General features: G+C 41.8%; 1 protein-coding gene across 3 annotated transcripts in view; it reads right to left on the bottom strand.

Annotated features, from left to right (window-relative positions):
• The window catches only part of TMEM144 (transmembrane protein 144), a 32161-nt gene extending 30430 nt beyond the window's left edge, over positions 1-1731 (bottom strand). For 2 of the 3 annotated variants that reach the window (XM_073341460.2, XM_073341462.2), the window contains exon 1: positions 1435-1731. The gene's annotated coding sequence lies outside the window, so the exon portion shown is untranslated. Of the gene's footprint in view, positions 1-298; positions 450-1434 lie in introns of all 3 variants that reach the window. The other variant, XM_073341461.2, reaches the window with a different exon arrangement.
• Positions 1732-12303: the final 10572 nt, after the last annotated feature.

The raw sequence follows: 12303 nt of genomic DNA, 5'->3' as shown, positions 1-12303 counted from the left end.
ACTTCCACCTTTTCATGTTCTCTGTATGTGTGTATATATATCTTCTTACTATATGTTCCATTCTATGCATCCGATGAAGTGGGCTGTAGCCCACGAAAGCTTATGCTCTAATAAATTAGTTAGTGTCTAAGGTCTCACAAATACTCCTGTTCTTTTTGTGGATACACACTAACACGGCTGCTGCTCTGAACCTGTCATAGAAAAAACAGTTGTTTGCGGTGGTGTTGTAGCTGCCTTGGTCCCAAAATATTTGAGAGACAAGGTAGGTTGGCCCAGTAAAAGACAATGCCTCACTTACCTTTTTTCTCTCATAGAAAAAATATGCAGTTCAATTCACCAAGGGCCAGATTTTAATTCCCTTACTCATGCTGAGTAGTACCTTATTCCATGATGTCAAGGGAACTAACTCAGAGTAAAGGACTTCCCAGCAAGAATACCGATGGTGGAATCTGGCCAGAAATAAGTAATCACAAATACAGTCACAAATGAAATAATGGCACATGTCATTTATTTTTTCACGTACGAATCTGCAAATATTGTGCGACTCTTCAAAAATGTAACTCAAATGGTAACTGAGAACTCAAACTCTCTGTTATCCTTTTCCCTTTTCAAACAAAAGCAACATGGATGATAATCCATTTAATAATTACGATTGTAATGGATTTGTTTCCACAGTCAGCGTTCTTGTGTAGAGGGCCTAGGCTGAAATTGTGTCTTGTTGGAAGTGGGCTCAGCTCTAGAGACTTCCGTGTAGCCTCGCTCACTTACATCAGCAGATATTTCACCCCTTTCATCTCACTCACTCCAGAAGCATTAATTAGGCAAATTACCACACTGAGAGAAGCATTAACATACCCACAGAAGCATTATAGGCACAGGTTTCAGAGTAGCAGCCCTGTTAGTCTGTATTCGCAAAAAGAACAGGAGTACTTGTGGCACCTTAGAGACTAACCAATTTATTTGAGCATAAGCTTTCGTGAGCTACAGCTCACTTCCAAGAGCTTATGCTCAAATAACTTTGTTAGTCTCTAAAGTGCCACAAATCCTCCTTTTCATTATAGGCACAGTACATCCTCTCCTTTGAGCTTTCATTCACTTCATTCATTGCCTTTACATGATCATATCATTAAAAAGTATTGATATTATTTAAAATTGTTTAATTTAAATGGCAGTATCTTACTTTGATTTTAATGAAGTGATAATATAGGCTTACCTATTTACTCTGTCAATCCAACTGCTGGATAGTTTCATTTCTCTCTACCCATTTGATTTTTGAAATTCACATCTCCTTTACTTCTGCGCTTTATAAATGTGTCTCCCCTTAATATTCCACTTTTACTAGTGTATCTATGTGACTCTCCTTGCAATCACTTTGCTCACATTACAAAATCCTAGGCACACAAATGTGTTTTCCTTTACAGTGACTTTACTTACAATTGTTTCTTTGAAGTTCCGACTTCCTGCACGGACTTGCTCTGCAGAAACTGCCGGTGCCCAACTCCAGTTCCTGCTTCTCCTCATGTGATCAAGGCTTCCTCCCACCCACCCGTCCTTCTCTTTCATTCATTTATTATCTTTTGGGCACATTTAATACTGAGGGGAACTTGTCATACTACATGTGTGTTGAGAGTGCAGGGGAAGGGATAACTCCCAAACTGCCAATGAAGCAGAACAGCCTTCTGATTCTGACCTCTGTTCCCGTCTTCTTCCCTCTTGTGGCTCCGCTGTATCAGCAGCTGCTTCATGTCATGTGCTTGGGGCTGATCACGAGTCCAGGGCACTGCCAGAAGCAGAAGCAGGAGGAGGAGTAAGGGCTGCAGGCAGTTTCGGTGCAGCGTTTCGGAAGTGCAGGCTTAATTTAACTCTATGTTTTGGGGATTTCTAATGCTTAAAGGCTTCTTAAAAAACAAACAAACAAACAAACAAAAAAAAAACCCAAAACCCTCAAATGCTTTGAAAAGAAATAGGCACTCACAACACTGATATGTGCCTGCAGCTTTAACTAGATCTTAATTAAGTTTTTTTTTGTGTGGAGATACATATGCACACAAAAATAGTTAAAAGAACATTATTGAGGTGGTAGTCAAGTGCTCAAAATTTCAGAAATGCCAGATTGAAGGTTGCCTGTGCAACCTGTATTCACCCCGCTTGTGCCTGTGCATTACAATACAGCCCTTAATTACATGGTTACATGCTATTTTTTCATGCATCATTCTGTGCACAAGAATGGTGCTCAGTTAATGAGCTGCTATTCACTATTCAGTTTTCTCCTTATTGTTCAATGAGTGGCCCCATTTACTGCACACTATTCAACCCTTGCTCTGGAAACAGAATTGTTAACTTCCTCACAGGTGTTTCTGTAGCGGTTATCACTACAGTATCTGAATGCTTCACAAACATCAATATTTATTTTCACATCACTCCTGTGAGATCAGGGGTGATATTATCCCCATTTTACAGATGTGGAACTGAGGCATACAGAGATTAAGATCAAAAGTTTCCGCTACTTTTTGGTGCTCAATTTGAAATGCCTAGGACCTGATTTTTCAGAGGATTTAACATTTTTATACCACTTCATAAATTCAAAGCACCACTCTAATCTATTTCATATGCAGTAATGAGCGCTCAGCAGTTCTGCAAATCTAGTCCCAGGTAAATCAAGCTTGAGAACCCAAAAATGAGGAACACACAATTAGTGATCACATGGGAAAATTTTGGTTTAAATGACTTGCCCAGTATCACTCTGTTGTGGAAGCAGGGATAGAATAATCCTGTTCTCCTGAATGGAATTACCTGGCTGGGGTCTTGTGGAAAAACTAGTGATTGATCATGTAATTAGAGACTGACTGTATCATAATTCACAAGGGGACAGAATTAAGGTTGTGCCTTAATTCTGGCATTTTCAATTTCCCCCTTCTGTTTTCCTCCACTCTCGCCCAAACTCCTGCCGCACTCTCCCTCTGCTCCTATGCATTCCTGCCCGCCCATTCCACTTTGCTGCTTAACCACTTTTGTCTCCTGTCTTCAGGTTTAAAGTATACAGTATCTTCAACTTGTTTGTTTCTTCACTTCTTATTTTTGATATTATTGAACCTTAATTTGAGAGTGTCAGGTTCTTTTTCAACTGTCTTATATTTTCTAAATAAAACAGCAAAGCTAATGCCTGAAATAATTTCTTAGAAGTGGAGATATTCATGAGCAAAATCTTGCTTGCTTTATTTATTCTGTATGTTCTGTGGATTGTGGGTTGCCTGAGGATGACATGGATATGGTACACACAGCTTGCCATGATGTACAGATGTATCTCTAGACCAGCGTTTCCCAAACTTGCGACGCCGCTTGTTCAGGGAAAGCCCCTGGTGGCCTGGGCTGGTTTGTTTACCTGCTGCGTCCGCAGGTTTGGCCGATCGTGGCTCCCACTGGTAATTTAAATTCACTCACCTTTTGGAAAACTGTGGGGTTGTACCAAGTAGAGACAAATTTTTATGCAAAAGTAAATAGGAATGGAGGAGAACATTTAAAACAAAACATGCGGCACTAATAACTGGCTGAATTCCCACTTGTAGTTTTGGGATATGGTATTTACAGTGCATGATATAGCCTTTGATCTAATGGTATTTGCATTGCCAGGCTGGATTCCACAATGAAGTTATAATTCTGGCCTTGATCCTGCAATACTGAAATACTTGGAGGGTGCAAAGTTTTCTACAAATCTTTGAAGATGTTTGCATGTGTGTACCTTCCTCTCACCCCCTTGCAAGAAATTAGTTGAGATTCCTCCCCAAATTACCCATACCCTTGGAATCCTCATGGACAAGAGCCAGCGGTATGGAGATCCGGTGCCTCTACACTGGTGCTGGAACCCCAGCACACTCAACCCACTCCATGGCAATCTGGCTGAGATAGAGCAGCCGTGCCATCAGGATTCCTTTGATTGTGACTGCCCTTGCTGTTTCCTATCTGGATTGGCTAAATGGAAAGGTAGTTTATCGCTGTATCAACTCTTTTGGTTAATCTTTGAGAATAGTTGGTGGATGATTGCATTTCCCACCCTCTTCCCCATTGTATACCCAACTCCTAATCCTTGCTCCAACACAGACTGACCCTGGGAAAGCCATCTGTGTGATCACATGAAAGGATTGGGGGGGATAGAGCAGTGTCGTTGGCTGATATTATAGACATATGTACACACTTCCTTCATGGGATAGGTGAAATCCACTTGGGAGGGGCCTCCATGCACAGGTCTGGGTGAGGCTATCTGGATCCTTGTTTGTGATATTAGAATGTGATGCACAGGGAACGGTAGAGTTGTGACAAAGGCATCATTATAACATTGCTGCAGATTGAAGCAGAAAGAGAGCATGCTGTGAACCAACCTTTTGCCAGATACAAATATCTTTAAAAATTTGTAAAAATAATTAGGGACAACTATTTTTAAAATATCAAACAAATGTAAAAATAATATATTGTATCTTTGGGCTGAGTGGTTAGTCCATATCTGAGGCATAGCCGGGCTATTTCCATTAGAAGGAAAAATTGATAATAGGAGTCAGGTATTTCTTTGATGCAAACTCTGCTCCCTGTCAGGCCCACACTCATGACTGCTTTTCTGGCTTTCTTTTGGCTCTCTCCACCCAGCAACCAATCAATGCCTAAGCTCCTGCATTTGCAATCAGGCCCCAGAAACCCCGCTTGGCCCATATGGCTCAACTTCTAATTGGCCCTGCATGCAGCCTCGTGCCTTAGGCTTCTATTGTCTCCTCCTATTTTACGCCATAAAGGAGATCTATTGCATCTTTCATTTAGCCTGAATGAAGGGTGATTAGCAGGCCCATCAGCTTTTAACAATGCCAAACCAACCTAACTTCCTTCTTTGACAGGGTTACTGGCCTAGTGGCTTGGGGGAAAGCTGTAGATGTGATATATCTTGATTTTTAGTAAGGCTTTTGACCCGGTCCCACATGACATTCTCATCAGCAAACTAGGGAAATGTGGGCTAAATGAAATTACTGTAAGGTGGGTGCACAACTGATTGAAAGACCATACTCAAAGAGTACTTATCAATGGTCTACTGTCATATTGGGGGGATGTTTCTGGTGGGAACCTGCATGGGTCTGTTCTGGGTCTAGTATTAGTCAATATTTTCATTAATGACTTGGTTAATGGAGTGGAGAGTATGGAGGGGAGAGTATGCTTATTAAACTTGTGGATGGCACCAAGCTGGGAGGGCTTGCTAGCACTTTTGAGGACAAGATTATAGTTCAAAATGACCATGACAAATTGGAGAACTGGTCTGAAATCAGCAAGATGAAATTCAATAATGACAAGTGCAAAGGAAGGAAAAAACAAATGCACAACTACAAAATGGGGAATAACAGGCTTGGCAGTGGTACTGCACTGAAGGATCTGGGAATTATAGTGGATCACAAATTGAATGAGTCAACAATGTGATGCAGCTGTGAAAAAGGCAAATATTCTGGGGTATATTAACAGGAGTGTTCTGTGTAAGACATGAGACATAACTGTCCTGCTCTTCTCGGCACTGATGAGGCCTGAGCTGGAGTACTTTATCCTGTTCTGGCAACAGACTTACAGAAAGATGTGGACAAACTGGAGAGAGTCCAGAACAACAAAAAATGATAAAAAGTTTAGAAAACCTGACTTCTGAGGAAAGGTAAAAAAAACTGGGCATGTTTAGTCATGAGAAAAGAAGATTCCGGGGAACCTGATAAGTCTTCATATATGTTAAAAGCTGTTTATAAAGAGGACAGTGAGCAACTGTACTCCATGTTCCGTGAAGGTAAGATACAAAGTAATGGGCTTAACCTGCAGCAAGGGAGAGTTAAATTAGATATTAGGAAAACCTTCAGAGGGTTTGCTTACAGCGCTGCACTGGGTGCAGCTGACTACTGTAGTGCTTAGTGAAGATGCTACATATGCTGAGGGGAGAGTTTCTCACCTGGGCATAGGTACTCCAACCTAGCTACTGCCTCTTGGGGAGATGATGGGAGAAGCCCTCGTGTCAACATCATGCTGTCTACACTGGGGGTTAGGTCGGGATAACTACGTCGCTCAGGGGTGTGGGTTTTCCACATGCCTGAGTGACATACTTATATTGATATAAGTTTGTAGTATAGATCAGGACTAATGCTAAGGATAATTAGGAACTGAAACAGGCTTCCAAAGGAGGTTTTGCAATCCCCATTGTTCGAGGTTTTTAATACCTGTCAGGGATGGTCTAGGCTGATTTGGTTCTGCCTCAGCATGACAAGGAGTTGGGGGAGGACTGGACTAGATGACTTCTCAAGGTCCCTTCCAGTGCTACCTGTCTATGTTTCTGTGAGTACCTATAGATCAAAGACATGCTTGATGGCAGCCATTAACATCTAATAGTATAACAATATACCCCCCCCAACCTAGAGTATTGGTATATGCAGCCCCTTTCTGAGGCGAAGTGAGACAGTATGTGAAAGCAAACTGTCATAATCAGTAACTGTTATAACATTATAATTTGTTTGCATTATGGTACTGCCTAGAGACCCCAATTAAGTTTGGGGGCCCACCTCCTGTTAGTAAAACTCAGAGTAAGAAACAGCCATAGTAGTACAAGTATATTCTAAAATGATTATGTATTATATTGAATAGTTTTCTAAATACTACTGGCACCAGTGATGGGGCATACAAAGCCCGCAATGGGGGCAGGGAAGTGTTTAAGGCGCTGCTAGGGGCTCAAGATCCCTGCCCCACCACACCTGCAAGCCAGGTCAGGCCTGCAGGAGGGGCCTTAAGAAGGAGAAACTCTGCTTAGTTGGCAGCAGCCTTGGTTTCAGCCTTGTGGAATACAGTGTGGCTGGGAATAGGGACTGTGTGCACAACCATTGCCTGTCTTAGTCCCCTGGGGGAAAGAAGGCCAGACACTGAACTAATACTCTAGAACTCTTACCAGTAACTTGCCAGTGGGTGGTGAAATGTGCTGCGCCCTGCTGAGGGCCCACTGAGGGAAGGGAGTTCCACAAAGGGCTTGCGGTGGTTATTTTTGTTTGATCTTTGATAACCTCAGAAGGGGTAGAGTCCCATGGGGCCCAGCTGGAAGACTGAGTCTCCCACATCTGGAACTGTGCTGTTGGCCATTAGATGCTGAAGAGAGGGTGAGTACAGGGACTTGTTGCACCCCAAAGGTAGGGTTGCCAACTCTGTCTGAAGCTATTCCAGGAGATTTTCCCCCTCAATATGATGTAATGTCATTTTCTTAAAATATCCTATTAAAATCTCCCAGATTGCTTCCAATAGTCACTGGGAGGTCGATGCCAATTCCGGGAGACTCTAGGCCAATCCTGGAGAGTTGGCAACTCTACCACAGGGGTACTGTGGGAGCCCAAATCCATTACCCTCACAAAGTCAATATCGAAATCCGTGGCCACTATAATGTACAAAGGGCCCAACTCTCAGTTACTGTCTCTTATCTGCTTCACATTCCACTTCTGCAGCATTTGAGAACAGATATAACTCTGAGGAAAAACAGTGACCAATTTCTTCTCTCCTCCACCATTTTCTCTTCTCCCCTCTATCAGGTCAGGTACGCTGAGGTCATTTTACTGTCCCAGCCAGTCAGACATGCCCCTGAGAAACAGCATTGCCTGGAGACGATGCTGTTGTTTAGCAGTGGTGTTTAGAAAATATTGCTGGCTGGGATCCCAGCTGAACCTGAGCACCAGAAACAGAGTGCAGATCTGCAAAGAATGAGTACTCCTTTGAAAATCCTCCAGTTTGTTTGAGTGCCAAAATCAGGTGCTCTGCAGGGGATTTCAGCACCCTCCAGGAGGCTTTTTACAAATCCCTCTGTAAGGATATTACCCAGACCAATTAAAGCCTAGACTGTTAGTCAGCATTTTTGGTCATGAAACAAACATTTTCCTTTTATCTTTTTAGAATATTGTTTCCAGATGGCAGTTCCAATCAATCTCTTTAGAAATACAGCATAAACCTTCAGAAGTAAAATGTTTCATATTTCAAAGTACAAATCTACATCATCCTTAGTAATGACATACAGCATTTTCAGCTAATAGGTCCTCAGAACCATTCATAACTGTAAGGCATAGATAGGAGGTGGTAAATCAGTCAATTTCACCACAGTGTATGTGTGTGACACTTATGGAGATGAAGTGGATGATGTCTCTATGGAAACAATTTAGCTGCAGTGTATCCAAGAGGAACAAAAGGCCACACTATAATGTTCAAATACTGTGCTGTGTGAAGGAGATGGATCTGTTTTCCAGATGCAGCGTTCCTTTTTCATGATTTTAATAATTATATACTAATGCAAAATGGTAAAAATCTTTAACATTGAACTACTCAGATATAATGCCAATCCTCACATACTGAGAACCCCAATACAAAGCCAATATGTTGCACTCTAGCCCACATCCTCTCCAGATGTCCAAGATAAAAGATAGTGTCTTCCCACCTACCGTCACTACTGGAACTCGTCCAAAAATGGGGAATTTTGCAATTGTTGCAAAAAATTTGTCACTAGTTTTTGTCTGAAAAATTCTGACCAGCTCTAATTCCTCTAATTCCTAATACCTCTTCCTTGTTTAGATTGATCCTCAGCCAGCCCCTGCTCCCCGCACCTCACTCGGTTATTTGTTCCCTGCAGCTACCATGACAGAAATGATGAAGTTGTAGAGCTGTGTCATCTGTGTATTGAATACATTATAGCCCATGTCTTCTCTCTAACCCTCCCAATGGCTTTCTATACACATTGAACAAAAGGGGTAACAGAATGGATCCCTCTGGACCCTTTATTGCTCTGTATAGAAAGGAGTTTGGGGTCCTGTAATAATGTGGGTTAATTAACACACGGCAGACGCTAAGGCAGATTCCCCACAAGGATATATTATTGGTCACAGTATATCCTAAGGCCTAGCTTACCTCAAACCAGGGACCTGGAGGGAGGGAAGGGTTTCCAAAAGATGTAAATGGGAATTAAAAGTTATATCTGAATTTTCTGTCTGTCTCATCCATGTCCAGCAAGCAGGTTAAAATGTGTGGAGGAGGGGAGCCAATAACAACATGACGCCAAATGAACAAAAAGAAAGTTGAAACCTTAGCTCATGTCACTATTTTTTGGGAATAATCAAACTGAATGTTTTGGGCTCCCTCTGCTGGTTCTGCAGCAGCACTTCCCTAAACAGCATTCCCAGGGATGTGCGGACATCACAGAGGAAGCTGTTACACAACCTAAAGTGTTAAATATGAAAATATATTATGTATATTAACCATGTAGTTTAACAAAAACAGCCATGTGTAGTTCAGCTTCATTGCTTCTCCCAGCATCCCAGGGTTTCTATGTGAAGAGAAGGGAATCAATATATGTAGCATTTACTAAAATGGAAAATGACAAAACTGGGAGGGAGTTTCCAAATTTTGAATATTACAAGCAGTTCCATTTATAGAGCACCTTTTATTGCAAAGTGCTTTACAAACTCGTCAGGGATTATTTCATTCACTCTTAGGCAGACAACATTGGCATGCACTGTGCACTTCTGGGATGAAATATGACAGCTGTTAAGCAGGCTGTCATGATAATAGTAACATTATCACTAAGTAATTATAAATGGTTTCCCTTGTGCTGTTCATATGCATTTTGTTTTACAGAGTAAGAAACGTGCTCTGTCATAAAGAGTTTACATTGTAAAGTGGACTAGACAAACAAAGAGAAGATATAGGAAGGAAAGGGCCACAAGGAGGGATTTAGGTGAGAAGAAAGAGGAAGAAATCCTGAATGTTAAGAGGGACACGGAGTACAGAGTATGGCTTGTCAGTATGTGGGAGGCTGTTCCAACCATAGGCCACATGCACTGGAGGTTTAGCATGCATTCTCATGAATTAATTATAACAACGTCCCTGTAAAATAGGTAACTATTTATCATCCCAATTTTAGAGATGTGGAATCTGAGTCAGAGAGATTAAGTAACTTGCCTAAGACAACAAAACGGGTCTGGGTCAGAGCTTTGGTTTGAATGCAGATATCTTAACATTCAGTCCCATGTCTAATCCACTAGCCTGCTGGAGAAGGCTGCTGCTCATGCTATTTGAACTGCCCACAGTTTGGCCAAAGGCCACATTGACTGCCTAGTAGAAGAGTTGGCATAGATGCAGGCTTCCAGCTGGTCAGGTGCTTGAAGCAGTCTTAGCACAAGCAATAGCAGTTTGGGTGGCACTGTCTCCTAGAGCCATAAATCGGGCTGGGTTTCTTCCAAATACTCAGGTACAGATGGTGGTGGATTTCACAAGTCAATAAACAAACTGACATTCCTAGCTAGTGAACAGTGACCAGAGGAGCTAGCGAACAGGAGTGGCTAACAGGGGAGTTTTGCGAGGGAGTTCTCCAGGTGGAGGAGGAGCGATTACATGACCCTTGGGGCAAGTTTGTTGTCTGAATTCTTTGAGGGGGTCAACAAGCATGTGGACCAAGGGGATCCAGTGGATATAATGTACTTAGATTTTCAGAAAGCCTTTGACAGAAAGCCTCACCAAAGGCACTTACGCAAAGTAAGCTACCACTGGATAAGAGGGAAGGTGCTCTCATGGACTGGTAACTGGTTAAAAGATAGGAAACAAAGGGTAGATATAAATGGTCAGTTTTCAGAATGGAGAGAGGTAAATAGTGGTGTCCCCTAGGGGTCTGTTCTAGGACCAGTCCTATTCAACATATTCATAAATGATCTGGAAAAAGGGGTAAACAGTGAGGTGGCAAAATTTGCATATGATACAAAATTACTAAAGATAATTAAGATCCAGGCAGACTGCGAAGAGCTACAAAAGGATCTCTCAAAACTGGGTGACTGGGCAACAAAATGGCAGATGAAATTTAATGTTGATAAATGCAAAGTAATGCACATTGAAAAGCATAATCCCAACTATACATATAAAATGATGGGGTCTAAATTAGCTGTTACCACTCAAGAAAGAGATCTTGGAGTCATTGTGGATAGTTCTCTCAAAACATCCACTCAATGTGCAGCAGCAGTCAAAAAAGTGAACAGCATGCTGGGAATAATTAAGAAAGGGATAGATAATGGGACAGAAAATATCATGTTGCCTCTATATAAATCCATGGTACGCCCACATCTTGAATACTGTGTGCAGATGTGGTTGCCCATCTCAAAAAAGATATATTGGAATTGGAAAAGGTTCAGAAAAAGAAATGATTAGGGGTATGGAATGGCTTCCATATGAGGAGTGATTAATAAGACTGGGATTTTTCAGCATGGAAAAGAGACAGCTAAGGGGAGATATGATTCAGGTTTATAAAATTATGACTGGAGTAGAGAAAGTAGATAAGGAAGTGTTGTTTACTACTTCTCATAACACAAGAACTAGGGGTCACCAAATGAAATTAATAGGCAGCAGGTTTAAAACAAATAAAGGAAGTATTTCTTCACACAACACCCAGTCAAACTGTGGAACTCCTTGCCAGAGGATGTTGTGAAGGCCAAGACCTTAACAGGGTTAAAAAAAGAACTAGATAAATTCATGGAGGATAGGCCCATCAATTGCTATTAGCCAGGATGGGCAGGAATGGTGTCCCTAGCCTCTATTTGCCAGAAACTGGGAATGAGCAACAGGGTATGGATCACTTGATGATTACCGGTTTCAGAGTAGCAGCCGTGTTAGTCTGTATTCGCAAAAAGAAAAGGAGTACTTGTGGCACCTTAGAGACTAACCAATTTATCTGAGCATAAGCTTTCGTGAGCTACAGCTCACTTCATCAGATGCATAAAGTGGAAAATGCAGTGAGGATGTTTTATACACACAGACCATGAAAAAATGGGTGTTTATCACTTCAAATGATTTTCTCTCCACCCACCCCACTCTCCTGCTGGTAATAGCTTATCTAAAGTGATCACTCTCCTTACAATGTGTATAATAATCAGGGTGGGCCATTTCCAGCACAGGGTTTAACAAGAACGTCTGAGGAACAGTAGGGGGGAGGGAGGGGGAGGAAAAAACAAGGGGAAATAGGTTACCTTGCATAATGACTTAGCCACTCCTGGTCTCTATTCAAGCCTAAGTTAATTGTATCCAATTTGCAAATGAATTCCAATTCAGCAGTCTCTCGCTGGAGTCTGGTTTTGAAGTTTTTCTGTTGTAATATCGCAACTTTCATGTCTGTAATCGCGTGATCAGAGAGATTGAAGTGTTCTCTGACTGGTTTATGAATGTTATAATTCTGGACATCTGATTTGTGTCCATTTATTCTTTTACGTAGAGACTGTCCAGTTTGACCAATGTACATGG

The sequence above is a fragment of the Lepidochelys kempii genome, chromosome 4, assembly GCF_965140285.1.
Source record: "Lepidochelys kempii isolate rLepKem1 chromosome 4, rLepKem1.hap1, whole genome shotgun sequence".
Lineage (NCBI taxonomy): Eukaryota > Metazoa > Chordata > Testudines > Cheloniidae > Lepidochelys > Lepidochelys kempii.
Note: the sequence above shows the minus strand (reverse complement) of the source record. Positions and strands in the feature narration are given on the sequence as shown.